The sequence below is a fragment of the Lagenorhynchus albirostris genome, chromosome 5 (genome assembly GCF_949774975.1).
Source record: "Lagenorhynchus albirostris chromosome 5, mLagAlb1.1, whole genome shotgun sequence".
NCBI lineage: Eukaryota > Metazoa > Chordata > Mammalia > Artiodactyla > Delphinidae > Lagenorhynchus > Lagenorhynchus albirostris.
In genome coordinates, this window is record NC_083099.1 from 58,979,892 (window position 1) to 59,001,361 (window position 21,470).

General features: G+C 38.0%; 1 pseudogene; it reads right to left on the reverse strand.

Moving 5' to 3' along the window:
• Positions 1-360: 360 nt before the first annotated feature.
• LOC132521473 (U2 spliceosomal RNA) lies at positions 361-508 on the reverse strand (annotated as a pseudogene).
• Between the last annotated feature and the right edge of the window lie 20,962 nt (positions 509-21,470).

Genomic DNA, 21,470 nt, shown 5'->3' on the forward strand with positions numbered 1-21,470 from the left:
TGTTAGCTGTGTAGACTTGTTCTTTTATGCTATAAATGTAGTACCAAGATGGCAAGTATATATTTGATTAAATGTAGTGATAAGTATATATTTGATATCAGAGGGGGCAATTTGATGATCAAAAGGAACATACCTTGTTCATTAATTTTATCAGCTAGTAGAGATGCATGAAAATTTAAATATTTATTCTTTTGATTTTCTACTTTAAAATATGTTTTTAAAATGCAAATATCCTAATATGTTAATAGGGATTTGGATCTAAAAATATTTTTCTTTCTTTTTAAATTGAAGTTTAGTTGATGTACAATTAAAAACATTTTTCTAGTGAATGGGACATATGATAGATGGATGGGTTTGTGTAAGGGGTTGCCAGAAGGATAAAGATGATTAGCAAAGCATACTTTTAAAATAATAGTTCTTGATTCTGCCAGTGTTCATTTTTCAAAACTTATAGAACTAATAAGAACAGATACTACACTTGATCTTAGCCAAAATCCCAAGAGGTGATACATTTTCACGTCCAGCCATGACTAAGATATTCATTTTGGACTTAATCTCCTGACCTAAACAACCATAAAACAGGAAAAATAAATAAGGTAATTGTTTTCAGGAACTGGTAAACAGGCAGTGCAGGACTATGGTCCTTGAGAGAAGGGAAACACATGTAATGAGCTCCCTGTTTACCCCAGCTTTCTGTCCTGAGTCATTTTCCTAACTGTGGTGCAGGTAGGTTGAACCCAAGCAGAAACCAGAGGTCTACCTCTGATGAGACAGAAATCAGAGTTTAGGGCTGCAGAAATGGCTGGAATTTGTGTAGCAGAGATTGGAAACAAGAGAGGAGAGTGTATGAGGAGTACCCAGAAGTTGGCAGGTGGGTTTTGCTCATGTCTTTCAATAAGCAGATCTTGTACTGGGCAAACCCTCAAGGGCCAGCATACAGCAACTGTGCAAAAGGTTAAGAAATAAACTGATGAAAAAGAGGCCACAGAGTGCTGGGAGATGAATGTCACCCCATCCAGAGTGGAGAGAACTTATTGTCTACCTCAAAAATCAAGCGAAAAGTGGATTAGGGCACACTTTAATAGAAAAAAATCCCACACCTTACAGTAAGTGCTATGCACTAGGACTAGGGATAAAACTCAAATAGACTCATCCCGAAAAAACATAAATCAATAGAAATTATCCAAACTAAAGCAAAGAAAGAAAAAAGATTTTTAATAAATGTACAGAGACATAGTAATTTGTGAAACAATATCAAGTAACACATCAAGTTACATATAACACATATGTAATTGGAGCCTCAGTGGGAGAGGAGATGGAAAACTGAGCAAAAATATATTTTAAGAAATAATAGCCAAAAGTTTCCTAAATTTGTCAAAAAACACCAACCTAGGAATAATCCCAGAAGTTCAGTGAATCCCAAGTAGGGTAAATACAAAGAAAGCCACACTAGGAATATAAATGTCAAACTGCTGAAAATCAAAGATAAAGAGAAAAATACTGCAGCCAGAGGTAAAAAGATACAATAATGCATGGAAACAATGATAAGAATAATAGCTCATTTCTTATCAGAAAAAATAGAGGCCCAAAACAAGGGCATGAAATCTTCAAAGTAATTAATCAACAACAAAATGTCAACCAGAAATCTGTATATGTAAAAAAAAATGAAAGAAGTTTTTGATAGAAGTTTTGTGCTACACAAAATGCTGAAAGAGTTTTTTCAGGTTGAAGAAATAGAAAACAACAGAAAGGAATGAAGAGCACTGGAAATGACAACAATTTAGGTGAATGTAAAAAAAACCCTACCTTTTTCATTTCTTGATTTCTTTAAAAGACAACTGAGAGTTTAAAACAAAAATATCACATTTCTGTGTGGCTTATAATATACACAGAAGGAAAATCTATGACAACAATAACACAAAGGATAGGAGAGAGGTAAACAAAATTATAGAATGTGCTTTTCTAAGGTTCTTATATTTTATCTGAAGAGGTACAATACTGTTTTAAAGTAGGTGACAGTAAATAAAGGATAAATATTGTAATTACTAGAACTATCAAAAGATTAATGAGATATACAACTCAAAAGTCAATAGGCAAAATAAGATGGAATACTAAAAGTATGCAGTTAATCCAAAGGAAGGAAGATAAGAAGAAAGGGACAAAAACAATTAGAAACCAACTGTATCAGTAATTAAAAGAAATGAAAATGGACCAAATACTTTAAAGGCAGGGATAGTCAGATTGCACATAAAAACACAAGACTCAAGTGTGTGCTATCTTAAAAAAATGTGCTCTAAATATAAAGACTCAGAAATAAAAGGAAAAAAAAAAGCCATAAAACGCTAAGCTATTCATAAATGAAAAACTCTCAGAAAACTGGGAATAGGAGAGAACTTCCTTAATCCTATAAAGGGCATTTACTAAAAACATACAGCAAATATTATACCTAGTGATAATATATTGAGTGCTTTCCCTCTAAGATTGGGAACTAAGCAAGTGTATCTGTCCTCACTTTTTTTAACTTGTACCAGTTGTCCTATTCAGTGCAACAAAACAAGAGTAAAAGGCATGCAATTGGGAAGCCAGAAGTAAATTTACCTTTAGTTGCAGATGACATCTTTGGATTTGTAGAAATCCTAAGAAATCTAAAAAAACACTACTAGAACTAATTAATATTTTGGAGGAAGATTTCAGAATTCAGTATTGTTCAATATAAAAAAATCTTGAAAAAGAAAAACAGAGTTGAGGCACTTTCTACTACCTGATTTTAAAACAATAAAGATTACAGTATTGGTGTATTGCAATATTGGTGTAATTAAGACAAGTAGATCATATGAACAGCATAGATAGTCCAGGAAAAAATGCACACGTATACAAAAATTAATTTTTGAAAAAAGGAGCCAAAACAATTCGATGTTGAAAGGATGATGTTGGAACAATTGTATAAAGTAGCCATTCTCAACCACGGGCAATTTTGTCTCCCACTCCCAACATCTGGCAATGTCTGTAGACATTTTTGATTGTCACAATGGAGTAGGGGCACTACTGGCATCTAGTGGGTAGAGACCATGAATGCTGCTAAACATCCTACAATGAATAGGTCAGCCTCCCATACAAAGTATTTTCTGACCACAAATGTCAGAGAAATCCTGGAATAAAGGTATGAAAAGAAAAAATGAGCTTCCATTCCTACCTCAAACTACATATAAAAATAATCTGTGAAAGACTAGGTTTATGAATCTGAAAAGATTCATAGACCTAAACATGACAGCTAAATTATAAACTATATGGAATAAAACATAGGAGACTATCTCCATGGCATTAGGACAGGCAGGTTTCTTAGGCAGAACAAAAGAAGCATTAGTCATTAAAAAAACAATTGATGAATTCGTTTTTGTCAAAATTTAAAAGTTCTTCCCATCCAAAGATGTTATTTGTAGTGAGGTGGATGGACCTAGAGTCTGTCATACAGAGTGAAGTAAGTCAGAAAGAGAAAAACAAACACCGTATGCTAACACATATATATGGAATCTAAAAAAAAGAAAATGGTTCTGATGAACCTACAGGCAGGACAGGAATAAAGACGCAGATGTAGAGAATGGACTTGAATACACGGGATGGGGGAAGGGTAAGCTGGGATGAAGTGAGAGAGTGGCATGGACATATATACACTGCCAAACGTTAAATAGTTAGCTAGTGGGAAGCAGCTGCATTGCACAGCGAGATCGGCTCGGTGCTCTGTGACCACCTAGAGGGGTGGGATAGGGAGGGTGGGAGGGAGAAGCAAGAGGGAGGGGATATGGGGATATATGTATAGCTGATTCACTTTGTTATACAGCAACAACTAACACAACAATGTAAAGCAATTATACTCCAATAAAGATGTAAGAAAAACCAAAAACAATATTAATTTGATCAATATTAGACAAGACTTTTAGCTTTAATACTGACATCTTGAAATTTGTCTTTATGGGGAAAAAACCCTAAAATGATTAGTGAATGTCTATCTATTAAAAACAAACAAACAAACAAACAAAAAACCCACAGTGAGATACCACTACATAACCACCAAAGTGGCTAAAATTAAAAAGACTATTAGTATCATGACAAAGATGTCATAGTCCATAACAAATGGAATGCCTGACATTACTGTTAAGAGTGTAAAATGTCACAACCACTTGGAAGGTGGCTGGTAGTTTTTTTAAATAAATGCCTACCTAGCAATTTCACTCCTAGGTATTTACTCAAGAGAAATGAGAACATTTGGCAAAAAAAAAAATGTACAAGAATGTTTATAGAAGCTTTATTCATAACTGCTAAAAACTGAAGATCACCTAAATGTTCATCAACAGAAACTTGCAGATATTGATACAATGGAGTAGTACTCATCAATAAATAATGAGCTTCTGATGTACACAAAAATAGGGATACATCTCATATTGAGTGAAAGAATATAGAAAAGTACATACTGTGTAATTCCAATTATAGGAAGTTTAAGAAAGTTCTATGGGGATAGAAATAAGAACAGTGGTTGACGATGTGGGAGCGGGTAATGACTGGAAGGGGGAGTGAGGAAATTTCTAGGGTCAAGGAAATGCTCTATATTTTAGTTTTGTTATCCTTTACATTTCTCTTTGATTCTTTTTCTTGATTGTGTTACCTCTATCCTTCAGTGACAAGTTATTAAAGTTGTATTTTCAACTAAAATTCTCTCTCCCTTTCCTTCACTTTTTTAAAAAATACATCTTTATTGGAGTAAAATTTCCTCACAATACTGTGTTAGTTTCTGTTGTACAACAAAGTGAATCAGCCATATGCATACATATATCTCCATATCCCCTCCCTCAGGAGCCTCCCTCCCACCCTCGCTATCCCACCCCTCTAGATCATCCCAAAGCACCAAGCTGATCTCCCTGTGCTATGCGGCTGCTTCCCACTAGCTATTTTACATTTTTGAAAGTTTAAATGGATAACTGTTGTTTTGGATATACATTATGGTGAAGATACAGTGTTCCTTCCACCTGGTGAGATCATCAACTACAAGTTCCTGATTCCTGTTAAGATGTATCTAATCTAGATTGGTCAATTATTAGAGTATCTGTTCAGACTGTACCACACACAGGCTGTGTGTGTGTTAAGCAGGGTCAAAGTTTTTGCAGTTTGTCTCAGATGCTGGGAGGAGAGGACCTCTTTCCTTCTGAGGTCACATGCAAGGATGATATGAGCCTGGAGATGGGTAGGGGCAGCCATTTTTGCCTCCACATGAAGGGAGCCTGTGGTGAATAAAGTTAACACAGAGGAAAGTAGAGCTGAGAGAGTGAGAGAGATGTTTGATGACACCTTGCATCCAGTTTGCTCTTAGACTTTTTTGTTATGTGAGCTATTAATTAGTGCCTACTCCTTTTTTTTTTTTTGGCATGAGCTAGTATGAAGGGCTTCTGCCATTTGCAACCAAAGGAGGCCTGACTAATATAACAGGATTGCTGTTTTAAGAAGCTTCTCAACTAGAGTTCTCAAAGGAGCCTGCAGGAGGTATTCAGTGACCTTACAAAGCAGTAGGAGTTTGACTGACTTTTTGGAAGAATGAAAAACTGAACATACTATATCTCACCTTCATATCTATCGGGGAAAAGCAGATGGATCCAGCAATCTCCTATAATTGCTTACTTGGCTAAATCACTCAGGACTACAGGGATTTGCTATTTTATGAAATTAAAAGAAAGAACAACAGGAGCTATTATCTAACTTTTGAAAAAGAAGAATGCCTGCAGGTTCTTAGGGCCCAGCAGGAAAGAGGTCATAATCAGTTTATTAGTCTTGCAGTAATTAAAAGTTGCATGCTTTGTGCCTTGCTAGGGTTAGCATCAGCTATTTTCTAGTTTCCACACAGGGATATTTTCCACATTCTCTGGGAAAAGAGTTTAAGATCCCAAATGCTCATCTTTTAATTTAGGTCTCCTCATGGGGAAAAAAAAATAGCTATTCTATAACAATGATTCCAAAGAAATATTGGATCTAAAACCTCTGATTTGGGAGGTCTGAAAGACTATAAGCTATGCCAAAGGGCAGAGGTTAGAGGCAGACATACTGCACGGAAACCCTTAAATTAGGCCATCCTATTGTTTAGTTTTAACGAGATAATACTCTGGTTGATTCAGGCTGCACAGTGACTCAGTTGCACTCTAAGTCTGAAAGGGAGAGGTCAGGAGACTAAGGATACCGAAGAGCTCCAAGGGAGGGCAATCCACTAGGGTTTCCTAATCCACCACCTGCTGGGTGTCCTTCAAAGGTACGCCTCACCCCCAAATATGAATCAGTAAATTTGGAAAATAAAGAAAAAAAAATTACTCATGAGCTAAACCATTCTTGGCAACATTTTTTCATATTTCCTTCTGGCATTTTCACCTTAATATATGTTCACATAATTGTAATCACAGTATACATACAGTTTAGCACGTACTTTTTTCAACATTATATTTTCCCATTTAAAAATAATATTTGTAATAAGCATTTTAAATGACTACATACTATTTTTATCTATGAAAGTAATTATTCTATTTTAGAAGAAAATCCCTTTGAGAATTGGAAAAGCTTCTACTCCAGTGATTCTCATCCCTCAGTGTGCTTCAGATTAACATAGAGGCTTTAAAAAGCTCACTGTCTGAGCCTCGTTCTCAGAAATTCAAGAGTGGGCCCAGGCAACAACATTAAAAAAAGTAAAAACAGATTTTTCTGTGTTCAGGATTGAGAACCACTGAAATGCCCCCCACCCCTGTAGGTATATCTCCTCAAAATTGACGGTACAGCAGTAAGATTCATGGATTCGTTGGGTTCAAAAACTTCAGGTTATCACATAGTTTATATAACACAGTTTACATAATTACTACCTGATTTTTAGACAGATTTTTCAATGTTTCCCCATTATAAATAATGCAGCCGTGGACATGTGGATGTATACGACATTTGTCAGAAGTAGGATTCCCAGGTCAAAGCACATGACAATTTCATGGCTCTTTTTACATATTGCCAAATGGCCTCACTTTGGGGGTCCTCTTCCCACACTCCTTCTGTCTCATATGTGTGCATATCAGTATTCAACCAGACTTAAAGGGACCCTTCTGCAGCTCTCTGGAGCTCTTTCTCTCTCTCCTGTCCAGCTCTCTCCTCTACAATAATCTTCCCATCAAATTCGAGCCACTGAGTCCCCTCCAAACTTTAAACTCAGCCTCCCCAAGTTAGCAGAACCAAAGGGCTGTCTGGGTTCCCCCTTTCTGTGTAACATGCAGCATGGAGACTGCCTCTAGGCAGTAATCTGGGGCAAGAGTGCTTGTTTTCCTCCTCTTGGGATTACAGTCCTGTGCTGCTTCTTGTCCAATGTCTGAAAACCATGGTTTCATGTGTTTTTTCCCTGGTTTCCTAGTTGTTCAAGATGAATAAAATAAGCCCAGTCCTCCTGTTACTTAACTTCGGCTGGAAGCAGACGTGAGTCCACTTTTACTTAATGTACTCACTAATTAGTTTGGATTTATTTCTACCAACTTATTCATGCTTTCTATTCCTACCCCCCCTTTTTTTCCTGTCCTTTTTCTCTACTTTCTTTAATTAATTTATTTTTATTTTTTTCTGGGTTGGGTCTTCGTTTCTGTGCAAGGGCTTTCTCTAGTTGTGACAAGCGGGGTTCACTCTTCATCGCGGTGCGCGGGCCTCTCACTATCGCGGCCCCTCTTCTTGCTGAGCACAGGCTCCAGACGCGCAGGCTCAGTAGGTGTGGCTCACGGGCCTAGTTGCTCCGCGGCATGTGGGATCCTCCCAGACCAGGGCTGGAACCCGTGTCTCCTGCATTAGCAGGCAGATTCTCAACCGCTGCACCACCAGGGAAGACCTTTTTCTACCTTCTTGATAGTGGTTTTCACAGTGTTCTCCAGAAAGCCCTAGAAGTCCACAGAGACCACTTTTGGCAGTGTGGACAGGGGTTGTGTATACAGGGAAGTAAGTTGTCCTGTAATATACATGGTTTGTAAAATGAGTGCACTGCAAATAAAAAATTTTAAATAAATTTTAAATAAATTTTAAAAAATTTAAAATAAATTTATCAAGATAATTAGTGATGAATTATCTATTTAATTCATTAGTGATGAATTATCTATTTAATTACACAGCCATTCCTGCTTATCCATTTAATATTTACTGAATGAACACATGTATATCAGGGACAAGGCCAGTTTGTATTAGTTCTTTCAGGGAGCTCATCTCTGAAGTACACTACAAGGACTTATTCTAACAATTGAAATTTTCAGGCATCTTCTTTAGTCTATTATATTTGTTTTCAGTGATCATGGTCTCCCTTGAATGAACTCATTTATTTAGTTCTGTTCTGTATCTGTCTCCTTTACTAGGCTTGATGGATGAGAGGGCAGAGATTTAGGTACTAGCATGTGGTAGGTGCCGGAAAAGTATTTAACTAGTTGAATTGCACAGAATAGTGGAAGTCAAATTGTAGCAGCATTGTCAAAAAAAGAAAGCTATGGTTCCTCCCCCAATTTTCCAGGCAAAAAGTTGACCCTGCCTTTGTTTCACTGCTGTACTCCTGTGAAATATAGGGCTTTACAGATATTAATGTGATTGCATCTATATCTTTTCTGTTGAATATATTTCCATATTATTTATAAGTCTGTTGTTATTTAGATGAACACTGACTTCCCTTTCTACAGATGTGACCTGTCCCTATCAGGCATGGCTCAAGCACATACGTCAGTATCAGCTGCAATGCTTGTTAATAATGAAGATTTTTCTGATCCACTCCCCAAGAACTATGCAATCAGAATCTCTAGGGAGGGATACCTGGCATTTACATTTATAATAAGTGCCCAGGTGATTCTACCATTGGATAAACATTGGCCTAGGCATTTGGTCCTATTTATCAAGGAAAATAACCCATGTTTTTCACTAGGGAAGAGGTTCTCACCAACTCTTTTCTGTGCCCCAGTCTTCCCACCCCAGCCATACAGTTGGGTAGAAGGCTCTCCTAGAATACTAATGACTTATCCATTTATGAGTAAGATCATTTTAGAATCCACCCCCTACTGTACTGTTATCTTTAGAGACTACTAGCAAGTCAATCTTAATTAAGAATGTCAAATGAAAATGAGGTGCAGTTATGGGTTCAGCAGCTAAGTGCTTTTCTTACAAATGAGAGTAAACTCCCAGCTGTTTTGCAGGACCCTTTAGCATAAGATATCAATATATTAGTCAGATGTCTTTGTTTGCCACCACCATAGCTCACCTAAGCACTTCGAGATGGGCTACAAGGCAAACTAAAGAACACCTCTCGGATTCTCACACAGAGGATCGGTGTGGACCAGCGCTCAACAGCCTGAGAGGCTTGTCTGCTCACCCTCCATGGCAGGCGGGGGCTGGGAGCTGAGGCTCGGGCTTTGGAGGTCAGATCCCAGGGAGAGGACTGGGGTTGGCTGCGTGAACACAGCCTGAAGGGGGCTAGTGTGCCATAGCTAGCTGGCGGGGAGTCTGGGAAAAAGTCTGGACCTGCCTAAGAGGCAAGAGACCACTGTTTTGGGGTGCACGAGGAGAGGGGATTCCTTCCCTGTCTGCCGACAGAAGATAGAGCAGCACCTAAACAGACTCCAGAGATGGGCACGAGCAGCAGCTATCAGCTTGGACACCACAGACGGGCATGAAACGCTAACACTGCTGCTGCAGCCATCAAGAAGCCTGTGTGCAAAGCACAGGTCACTATCACACACCCCCAGGAGCCTGTGCAGCCCACCACAGCCAGTGTCCCGTGATCCAAGGACAACTTCCCTGGGAGAATACATGGTGCACCTCAGGCGGTTGCAACGTCACACTTGCCTATGCCGTCACAGGCTCGGTAGGTAGTTACATTCCAATTATAACTACCGTACCCTACCCTTACCCAGCATGAGTGAGCCACAGCCCACTAATTAGCCGCTGCTTTAACCCCATCCTGTCTGGGAAGGAACAGAAGCCTGAGGGCAACCTACATGCAGAGGCAGGGCCAAATCCAAAGCTGAACCCCAGGAGCTGTGCAAACAAAGAAGAGAAAGGGAAATCTCTCCCAGCAGCCTCAGGAGCAGCGGTTTATATCCCCACAATCAACTTAAGTTACCCTGCAACTGTGGAATACCTGAAGAGAAAATGAATCATTCCCAAAGTGAGGGGGCTTTGGGAGCAACTGTAGACTTGAGGTTTCCTGTCTGCCACTGACTTGTTTCTGATTTTTATGTTTATCTTAGTATAGTTTTTAGCACTTGGTATCATCTGTGGATTTGTTTATAGGTTTGGTTACTCTCTTCTTTTATTTTAATAATATTTAAATTTTTTTCAATTTTAATTATTTTATTTTATTTAAAAAAACTTCTTTTCTTTCATTTTTTCTCCCTTTTCTTCTGAGCCATGTGGCTGACAGGGCCTTGGTGCTCCAGCCTGGTGTCAGGCCTGAGCCTCTGAGGTGGGAGAGCTGAATTCAGGACACTGGACCACCAGAGACCTCCTGGCTGCCTGTAATATCAGTCAGTGAGAGCTCTCCCAGAGACTTCTGTCTAAACGATAAGACCCAGCTCCACCCAACGGCCAGCAAGCTCCAGTTCTGGACGTTCCATGCCAAACAAATAACAAGACAGGAACACAACCCTACCCATTAGCAGAGAGGCTGCCTAAAATCATACTAAGTTCACAGACACCCAAAAACACAGCACCGTATGCAGCCCTCCCCACCAGAAAGAAAAGATCCAGTGCTACCCACCAGAACAGAGGCACCAGTCCCCTCCACCAGGAAGCCTACACAAGCCACTGAACCAACCCTACCCACTGGGGGCAAACACCAAAAACAACAGGAACTATGAACCTGCAGGCTGCAAAAAGGAGACCCCAAACACAGTAAGGTAAGCAAAATGGGAAGACAGAGAAATATGCAGCAGATGAAGGAGCAAGGTAAAGACCCACCAGACCAAACAAATGAAGAGGAAATAGGTAGCCCACCTGAAAAAGAATTCAGAGTGATGTTAGTAACAATGATCCAAAATCTTGGAAACAGAATGGAGAAAATAAAATAAATGTTTAACAAGGACCTAGAAGAACTAAAGAGCAAACAAACAATGATGAACAACACAATAAACAAAATTTTAAAAACTCTAGAAGGAATGAAAACCAGAGAAACTGAGGCAGAAGAACAGATAGGTGACCTGGAAGATAAAATAGAGGAAATAATTGCCACAGAGCAGAATAAAGAAAAAAGAATGAGAAGAAATGAGGACAGTTCTAGAGACCTCTGGGACAACATTAAATGCACCAACATTCGAATTATAGTGGTCCCAGAAGAAGAACAGAAAAAGAAAGGGACTGAGAAAATATTTGAAGAGATTATAGTTGAAAACTTCCCTAGTGTGGGAAAGAAATAGTCAATCAAGTCCAGGAAGCACAGAGAATCCCACACAGGATAAATCCAAGGAGAAACACACCAAGACACATGTTGTTCAAACTACCAAAAATTAAATACAAAGAAAAAATATTAAAAGCAGCAAGGGAAAAACAACAAATAACATACAAGGGAATCCCCATAAGATTAACAGCTGATCCTTCAGCAGAAACTCTGCAAGCCAGAAGGGAGTGGCAGGATATAATTAAAGTGATGAAAGGGAAAAACCTACAACCAAGATTACTATACCTAGCAAGGATCTCATTCAGATTCGATGGAGAAATTAAAATCTTTAAAAACAAGCAAAAGCTAAGAGAATTCAGCACCACCAAACCAGCTTTACAACAAATGCTAAAGGAACTTCTCTAGGCAGGAAACACAAGACAAGGAAAAGACCTACAATAACAAACTCAAAACAATTAAGAAAATGGTAACAGGAACATTCATAACAATAATTACCTTAAATGTAAATGGCTTAAATGCTCCAACCAAAAGACATAGACTGAGTGAATGGATACAAAAACAAGACCCATATATATGTTGTCTACAAGAGTCCCACTTCAGACCTAGGGACACATACAGACTGAAAGTGAGGGGATGGAAAAAGATATTCCATGCAAATGGAAATCAAAAGAAAGCTGGAGCAGCAATGTTCATATCAGACAAAATAGACTTTAAAATAAAGACTATTACAAGAGACAAAGAAGGACACTACATAATGATCAAGGGATTAATCCAAGAAGAAGATATAAAAATTGTAAATATTTGTGCATGCAACATAGGAGCACCTCAATATATAAGGCAAATGCTAACAGCCATAAAAGGGGAAATCAACAGTAACACAATAATAATAGGGGAATTTGACACCCAACTTTGATCAATGGACAGATTATCCAAAATGAAAATAAATAAGGGAACACAAGCTTTAGATGAAACATTAAACAAGATGGACTTAATTGATATTTATAGGACATTCCATTCAAAAACAACAGAATAAACTTTCTTTTCAAGTGCTCATGGAACATTCTCCAGGAAGGATCATAACTTGGGTCACAAACCAAGCCTTGGTAAATTTAAGAAAATTGAAATCATATCAAGTATCTTTTCCCACCACAATGCTATGAGACTAGATATCAATTACTGGAAAAAAACTGGAAAAAATACAAACACATGGAGGCTAAACAATATGCTACTCAATAACCAAGAGATCACTGAAGAAATCAAAGAGGAAATAAAAAATACCTAGAAACAAATGAAAACACAATGACCCAAAACCTATGGGATGCAGCAAAAGCAGTTCTGAGAGGGAGGTTTATAGCAATACAATCCTACCTCAAGAAACAAGAAACATCTCAAATAAATAACCCAACCTTACACCTAAAGCAATTAGAGAGAGAGGAACAAACCCCCCCCAAAGTTAGCAGAAGGAAAGAAATCGTAAAGATCAGATCAGAAATAAATGAAAACGAAATGAAGGAAACAATAGTAAAGATCAATAAAACTAAAAGGTGGTTCTTTGAGAAGATAAACAAAATTGATAAACCACTAGCCACACTCACCAAGAAGAAAAGGGAGAAGACTCAAATCAATAGAATTAGAAATGAAAAAGGAGAAGTAACAACTGACTCTGCAGAAACACAAAGAATCATGAGGGATTACTACAAGCAACTATAAGCCAATAAAATGGACAACCTGGAAGACATGGACAAATTCTTAGAAAAGCACAACCTTCTGAGACTGAACCAGGAAGAAATAGAAAATATAAACAGAAATATTATAATTATATTTATAATATTATCATTTATAAAATATTATAAAAATATTATAATTATATTTATAATATAAAATATAATCACAAGCACTGAAATTGAAAATGTGATTAAAACTCTTCCAACAAACAATAGCCGAGGACCAGAAGTCTTCACAGGGAAATTCTATCAAACATTTAGAGAAGAGTTAACACCCATCTTTCTCAAACTCTTCCAAAATATAGCAGAGGGAGGAACACTCCCAAACTCATTCTATGAGGCCACCATCACCCTGATGCCAAAACCAGACAAAGATGTCACAAAAAATGAAAAGTACAGATCAATATCACTGATGAACATAGATGCAAAAATCCTCAACAAAATACTAGCAAAGACAATCCAGCAGCACATTAAAAGGAACATAAACCATGGTCAAGTGTTTATCTTGATCATGGTGTATGATCAAGGGGTTCATCTCAGGAATGCAAGGATTCTTCAATATATGCCAATCAATGTGATACACCATATTAACAAACTCAAGGAGAAAAACCACGTGATAATCTCAGTAGATGCAGAAAAAGCTTTTGACAAGATTCAACACCAATTTATGGTAAAAACCCTCCAGAAAGTATGCACAGAGGGAACTTACCTCAACATAATAAAGGCCATGTATGACACACCCACAGCCCAACATCGTTCTCTATGGTGAAAAACTGAAACCATTTCCACTAAGATCAAGAACAAGAAAAGGTTGCCCACTCTCACCACTATTTTCAACATAGTTTTGGACTTTTTAGCCACAGCAATCGGAGAAGAAAAAGAAATAAAAGGAATCCAAATCAGAGAAGAAGAAGTAAAGCTGTCACTGTTTGCAGATGACATGATACTATACACAGAGAATGCTAAAGATGCTACCAGAAAACTACTAGAGCTAATCAATAAATCTGGTAAAGTAGCAGGTTACAAAATTAATGCACAGAAAACTCTTGCATTCCTATACACTAATGAAGAAAAATCTGAAAGTGAAATCAAGAAAACACTCCCATTTACCATTGCAACAAAAAGAATAAAATATCTAGGAATAAACCTACCTAAGGAGACAAAAGACCTGTATGCAGAAAACTATAACACATTGATGAAAGAAATTAAAGATGATACAAACAGATGGAGAGATATACCATGTTCTTGGATTGGAAGAATCAACATAGTGAAAATGACTGCACTACCCATAGCAATCTACAGATTCAATGCAATCCCTATCAAACTACCATAGGCATTTTTCACAGAACTAGAAGAAAAAATTTCACAATTTGTTTGGATGCACAAAAGACCCAGAATAGCCAAAGCAGTCTTGAGAAAGAAAAATGGAGTTGGAGGAATCAGGCTCCCTGACTTTGGACTATATTACAAAGCTACAGTATTCAAGACAGCATGGTAGTGGCACAAAAACAGAAGTACAGATTAATGGAACAGGATAGCAATCCCAGAGATAAACCCACACACATACGGACACCTTATCTTTGATAAAGGAGGCAAGAATATACAATGGAGAAAAGACAGCCTCTTCAATAGGTGGTGCTGGGAAAACTGGAAAGCTATATGTAAAAGAATGAAATTAGAACACTTCCTAACTCCATACACAAAAATAATGTCAAAATGTATTAAAGACCTAAATGTAAAGCCAGACACTATAGAACTGTTAGAGCAAAACACAGGAAGAACACTCTTTGACATAAATCACAGTAAGATCCTTTTTGACCCACCTCCTAGGGAAATGGAAATAAAAAAAATATAAACAAATGGAACCTAATGAAACTGAAAACCTTTTGCACAGCAAAGGAAACCATAAACAAAATGCAAAGACAACCCTCAGAATGGGAGAAAATATTTGCAAATGAAGCAAATGACAAAGGTTTAATCTCCAAAATATACAAGCAGCTCATGCAGCTCCATATCAAAAAACAAACAACCCAATCCAAAAAAGGGCAGAAGACCTAAACAGACATTTCTCCAAAGAAGATATACAGCTTGCCAACAAACACATGAAAGGATGCTCAACGTCACTAATCATTAGAGAAATGCAAATCAAAACTACAACGAGGGGCTTCCCTGGTGGCGCAGTGGTTGAGAGTCCACCTGCCAATGCAGGGGACATGGGTTCGTGTCCCGGTCTGGGAAGATCCCACATGCCATGGAGTGGCTGGGCCCGTTAGCCATGGCTGCTGAGCCTGCATGTCCGGAGCCTGTGCTCCGCAATGGGAGAGTCCACAACAGTGAGAGGCCCGCATACCACAAAAAAATACCAAAAAGCAAAAAAAAAAACCTACAATGAGGTATCACCTCACACCAGTCAGAAAGGCCATCAAGAAGTCTACAAACAATAAATGCTGGAGAGGGTGTGGAGAAAAGGGAACCCTCTTACACTGTTGGTGGGAATGTAAATTGATACAGCCACTATGGAGAACAGTATGGAGGTTCCTTAAAAAACTACACATAGAATTACTACACGACCCAGAAATCCCACTACTGGGCATACACCCTGAGAAAACCATAATCCCAAAAAAGTCATGTACCACAATGTTCATTGCAGCTCTATTTACAATAGCCAGGACATGGAAGCAACCTAGGTGTCCATCAACAGATGAATGGATAAAGAAGATGTGGTACATATATTCAATGGAACATCACTCAGCCATAAAAAGAAACGAAACTGAGTTATTTGTAGTGAGGTGTATGGACCTAGAGTCTGTCATACAGAGTGAAGTAAGTAAGAAAGAGAAAAACAAATACCGTATGCTAACACATATAAATGGAATCTAAAAAAAAATAAAATAAAAGGTAAATTTTTTATATTTACCAAATGTAAAATAGATAGGTAGTGGTAAGAAGCTACATAGCACAGGGAGATCCGCTTGGTGCTTTGTTACCACCTGTAGGGGTGGGATATGAGGGTGGGAGGGAGATGCAAGAGGGAGGGGATATGGGGTTATGTATACATATAGCTGATTCACTGTGTTATACAGCAGAAACTAACACAATATTGTAAAGCATATTTACAATATTGTAAAGATATTTAAAAAAAGGACACCTGTGCTCTGCTTTATGTCTATGGGTGTAGGGGCAGAAAAAATTTCCTTCTACCCTTCTAGATTCTTTGGCTTGTCTAATAATTAAATTGATATGACAGATTAAAAGGAAAAAAACAAACAAAAGTTTAATAACATGTATACCTAATGCGTACATGGGAGAGCCCCAGAGAAACTGAGTAACTCCTCATAATGGCCAAAGCCATCACCTTAAATACCATCTTCAGCTAAAGACAAAGCAAGACGCTAGGGGTTAGAAGTCAGTTATGGTAGGTTACCAGGAGAAGCACAGTAAACAAGAGTAAGGTTGTTATGCAAATTTAAGTCCTGGCCTTCTCCATTGATGAGTTTCTTGAGATTTAGAGTTATTCTTCTCTTGCTGGTACAGAGAGGGACACACATTTACGAATGGAGATTTCCCTTATAACCGTAAATATCTCTTACAAAAGGGTAGCTTTTACTCGGTTTTCAGAGCTTCTGCTGTGTCTGCAGTTTCTTAAAAATAACCAGCTTAAAATAATCAATACACAAAGAGGTCTCTTTTGGAGTGACAAATATTGCTTCCTTTCAGGGCCAACCTGGGCCTACCCTATGTATGGAGCCCTAGATTCAGTCTGAGCAGGCTCTGGGTAAAATGCAGGCTGGCTCGGTGCTAAATTGGAGCTGGCATTGGATTCCTGGTGTGGCTGTATCTCTTACAGTCTCTTTGACCTTGGGTAAGTTCATTACTTTCACTTGGTTTTAGCTCCTCTGAGAAATAAATATAATCAAGCCCCACCTGTTTTGCTACACCACTGCGATGATCCATGAGATAAAACCTCATCATGGTTTCTGGTATCTGAGGGCCCAGGAAATGGAAATATCTTCTTATCATTCTGACTTCTTACATCCCCAAATATATCTGTCCTTTGTCCTATATTCTTATTACTCTATATCTTATCATGTGTGAGTTGGGAGTAAGGAAGAAAAATAATAATATAAGTAGACATATCAGTGTATGAAGTGTTAGTCGCTCCATCAAGCTAAATGCTTTAAGCCAGCAGTGATTCATTTATGCATTTGTCCATTCATTTAATAAATATTTATTAACTACCTGCTAGTAAAAAATATATTTAATTAATGTGTGTGTGTGTGTGTTTGCTTGTTTGGTAGAGTGAGTAAACAAATGATTAAGTATAAATCCAATGCATCAGGAGGCTAGGTGTTAGTAATGACTGCATGGCTGAGTGAGGACATGTGGAAATGCTACAGAAGTTGGCCTAAGGAAAGGTTATGTACAGCAAGAACAACAAAGCATTTGTTAGAACAACAAAGCATTTATCAAATTGAAGTCATGCTCAAGGCAAAATCATGCTTGAGTGATGAATGACAGCCTATCAATCAAAGTAAGTCCAATGTCCAAAGTAGTACAGAGGGAAACTTTCAGCCCCATCTCTTCACATCAGACCTGCCTCTTCTGTCCACCCTCTTCTTAGTTCACCTCCCTGCTTGCCCTCTAAAAATTGAAGAGTTGCAACCTAATTCATAATGGTCTTTCAAGGAATGAACCTATGTTCTACTTCCTGTTTCCTGTTTTAAAGTGATAGGCAGTTCTAAACAGAACCTGGCTCTTTGGGGATGGCTAGGCAAACTAAACTCTCATTTCTACCTCTTCCACACATGCAGCTATTTGGATAAATTAAGCCAGGGTCTGATTTGCAAACCTAGTCACTTCTTTTCTCTTCAGTTCTCAACCTCCTTTTCCATGGTCAGCTAGAGGTGGTGAGATCCCAAGATTTAGATTTGTGGGAACTAGCACCTTGCAGTCTTTGAGCCTAAGCAGTGTGGAATTCACCTTTTACCAGTGCTTGTATAAATTCATGCATGTGGTGTAATAGGAACACTTATTAATAACTAGAGCCAAATGCCAAAATGCTCTCAGTTATATAATATCTGGTTTATAAAAATCTTGAGTTAGGAACAAGAAATACAGTATACATTGATTGACAGACTGTTTGAGTTGGAAAAGTCTTTGGATATCATTGAGTCCACTATTCTTTACCCTTTGGGCCTTGAAACCTTTGAAAATTTCATGAAGGCTACACCAAGGAAAATTTTCAGACATTATCAGGGCATTCCCACACCCATCATAGATCCAAGAACACACCTCCTAATCTGGTCCAATCCCACTATTCCTTGAATCTTGTAACCAAGTCCAGATTTGTTCATTCACAAATATTTATTGATCACCACCTACGTGCCCACTATTTTGCTAGTTGCAGGGAATATCAGGATAAATAATTTCTACTTTCTTTTCTCAGGAAATCCTCTGAAATTTAAGTGAATTTCCTAAGGTGATAAAAATAATAAGTGGCAATGTGGAGTCTTCAAACTCCAAATCCAATCTCTTAGGAAAACAAGGTTGGGAATCAGAAGAGCTCCAGCAGATAGTATTTTACCAGATACAATAAAATGTTGGGGAAATATTAGCAAAGACATTTAGGTCTGGACATGTGGGAGAATTTCTGTGGGGAGGTTGGAGATATCAAAAGCATACTCCCCAACTTGGGAGATGAAAATGCTCTAAAACTGACTTATGGTGATGGTTGCCTTACTCAATAAAGTTGCTAGAAATCACTGACTTGCACATTTAAAATACATGAATTTTTTTTTTTTTTTTTTGCGGTACGCGGGCCTCTCACTGCTGTGGCCTCCCCCGCTGCGGAGCACAGGCTCCGGACGCGCAGGCTCAGCGGCCATGGCCCACGGGCCCAGCCGCTCCGCGGCATGTGGGATCCTCCCGGACCGGGGCACGAACCCGCATCCCCCGCATCGGCAGGCGGACTCTCAACCACTGCGCCACCAGGGAAGCCCTAAAATACATGAATTTTATAATATGTAAACTGTAACTTAATAAAGGTTAAAATATGTTTTTTGAATTCTGACATGTAAAGAGCTTGGAAATGTCCACTCCCAGTCTCACAACAAGAAAAACACTGAACACGCTGAAAAACAATGACTTTTCTTAGATCCATCAAATAATTGAAATTATAGAGCAAATTGTTTTCCTAAAATCTGGAGAGACTGACGAATACAGAGAACCAGAGCTGATATCAGTTTACCTGAAACAGAAGCCACTGGAGCCATAAATGGGTAAGAACATATACATGGTTAATTTTGATGAATTTCTGGAGACTGGGTCTGGACTAGCTTGGGAGTTAAAAACTCCTAGGGACCCAGTCTTAGAGAGACCTCCACACTTTCATGAGTTTTATCTCCAGCAATCTCACCAGGTTCTTGCCTTAAAGGTGAGAGCAAAATTCCCTTCTGTGTTTAGAGCAGGAGGAGGGAAAAAATAACCATTTTGAAATATGCCCAGAGCAGCTACATAACAAAAGACTGACCTTCAAGGGAAGCTATGTTACCAGAGTCTTATCTAACCTAAAGGAGGGGTAACTGGTCAGATCCAGCCCCCTCTAGCTTTCCTATCACAACGAAGGGGAGGAGGAAAAAAAAACAACAAGTAAGAAAACTAAGAAGCACTACCGAAGCCCAGGGACTTAGAACCACTAAAAAAATGAGATTTTATCATAAGATTATAGAAAATGTCTCATCCATTATACCTTACCATCACATCAGCAGGACTCCAGTATAGTATCAGTGGATTACAGCTGAGAAGACTACAAGACACAGACTTAATTTAAAAAGGAGGTCTAAGTTAAGCACAAAGACAAATGGGAGTTAAACACACACACACACACACACACACACACACGTGTGCATGAAAACTAGAGGAAACTGAAGCCTCTGGCACCTACAGCTACAACAAACATTAAACACAACCTACCTCCTAGGCAGATTATCATAAAACTTCACACCCAAAGCCTAATTATCGCTGTTCCTATTAGTCAATTCATCATGTCTGGCTTTCACCAAAAAATTACTGGGCATGCTAAAAGACAAGGAAAGACATATTCTGAAGAGATAAAGCAAACATCAGAATCAGACTCATATATGGCACAGATTTTGGAATTATTAGGTAGGGAATTTAAAATAACTATGATTAATATATTAAAGACTAATGAAAAAGTAGATGACATGTACAAACAGATAAATAATGTAAGCAGAAAGATGAAAACTCTAAGAAAGAATCAAAAATAAATGCTAGAAAACAAAAACAAAAAATGAAGAAAGGCTTTAATGGGCTCATTACAAGATTGGACACTCCAAGGAAAAAATTGGTGATCTTAAAGATATGTCAGTAGAAATTTCCCAAACTGAAATGTAAAGAATTTTTTTAAAATATGAAACACAATATATAAGAACTGTGGGACAGTTAAGAAAGTGGTGGAATAGATGTTATGGGAAGCAGAGGAAAGAGAGGAAGGAACAGAAGACTTGTTTGAAGAGATGATGGCTATAAATTTTTCAAAATTAATGACGGATGCCAAACCACAGATACAGGAAGTTCATAGAATACCAAACAAGGTAAGTGCAAAAAATAACTGCATCTAGACATGCATCAGAAAATCAAAAACAAAGAAAAAATCTGAAAGAAGCCAGAGCAAATTAATATTTTACCTATGAGGAACAAAAATAAGAATGACATCAGACTTGTAGTCAGGAACCATGAAAATAAGATGGGAGGGGAGTGAAATATTTTAAGCGTTTAAAGAAAAACTACCAGTATTAAAAAAAAAATTGTATCCAGTGACTTCATCATTCAAAGGTGAGGGAGAAATAAAGACTTCTCAGATAAAGACTGAGGGAATTCACCAGTATACCTACCCTGAAAGAATTATTAAAAGTTCTTCAGAAACAAGCAAAATAATACAGGGAGAAACTCAGATCTACATAAGAAAGGAAGAACATCAGAGAAGAAATAAATAGTGGAAAAGTAAAATATTTTATTTTTCTAATTCTTTTTTTGAGGTATAATTGACATATAACTTTCTAATTCTTAATTGATATAATAGATTACTGTTTGTTCAGAGCAATGACAGCAACAATGTTTGGGGTGATTATAGCATATGGTTAGGGGAAGTGAATGACAGCAATGTTATAAGGGATGGGTGGGAAGAACAGAGAATACCCTGTTATAAGGTACCTGTACTACCTGTGAAGTGGTAATGTGTTACTTGAAAGTAGAATTAGATTATTTATAAATGTATATTGTAAACTCTAGGGCAACCTCTAAAAAATTTA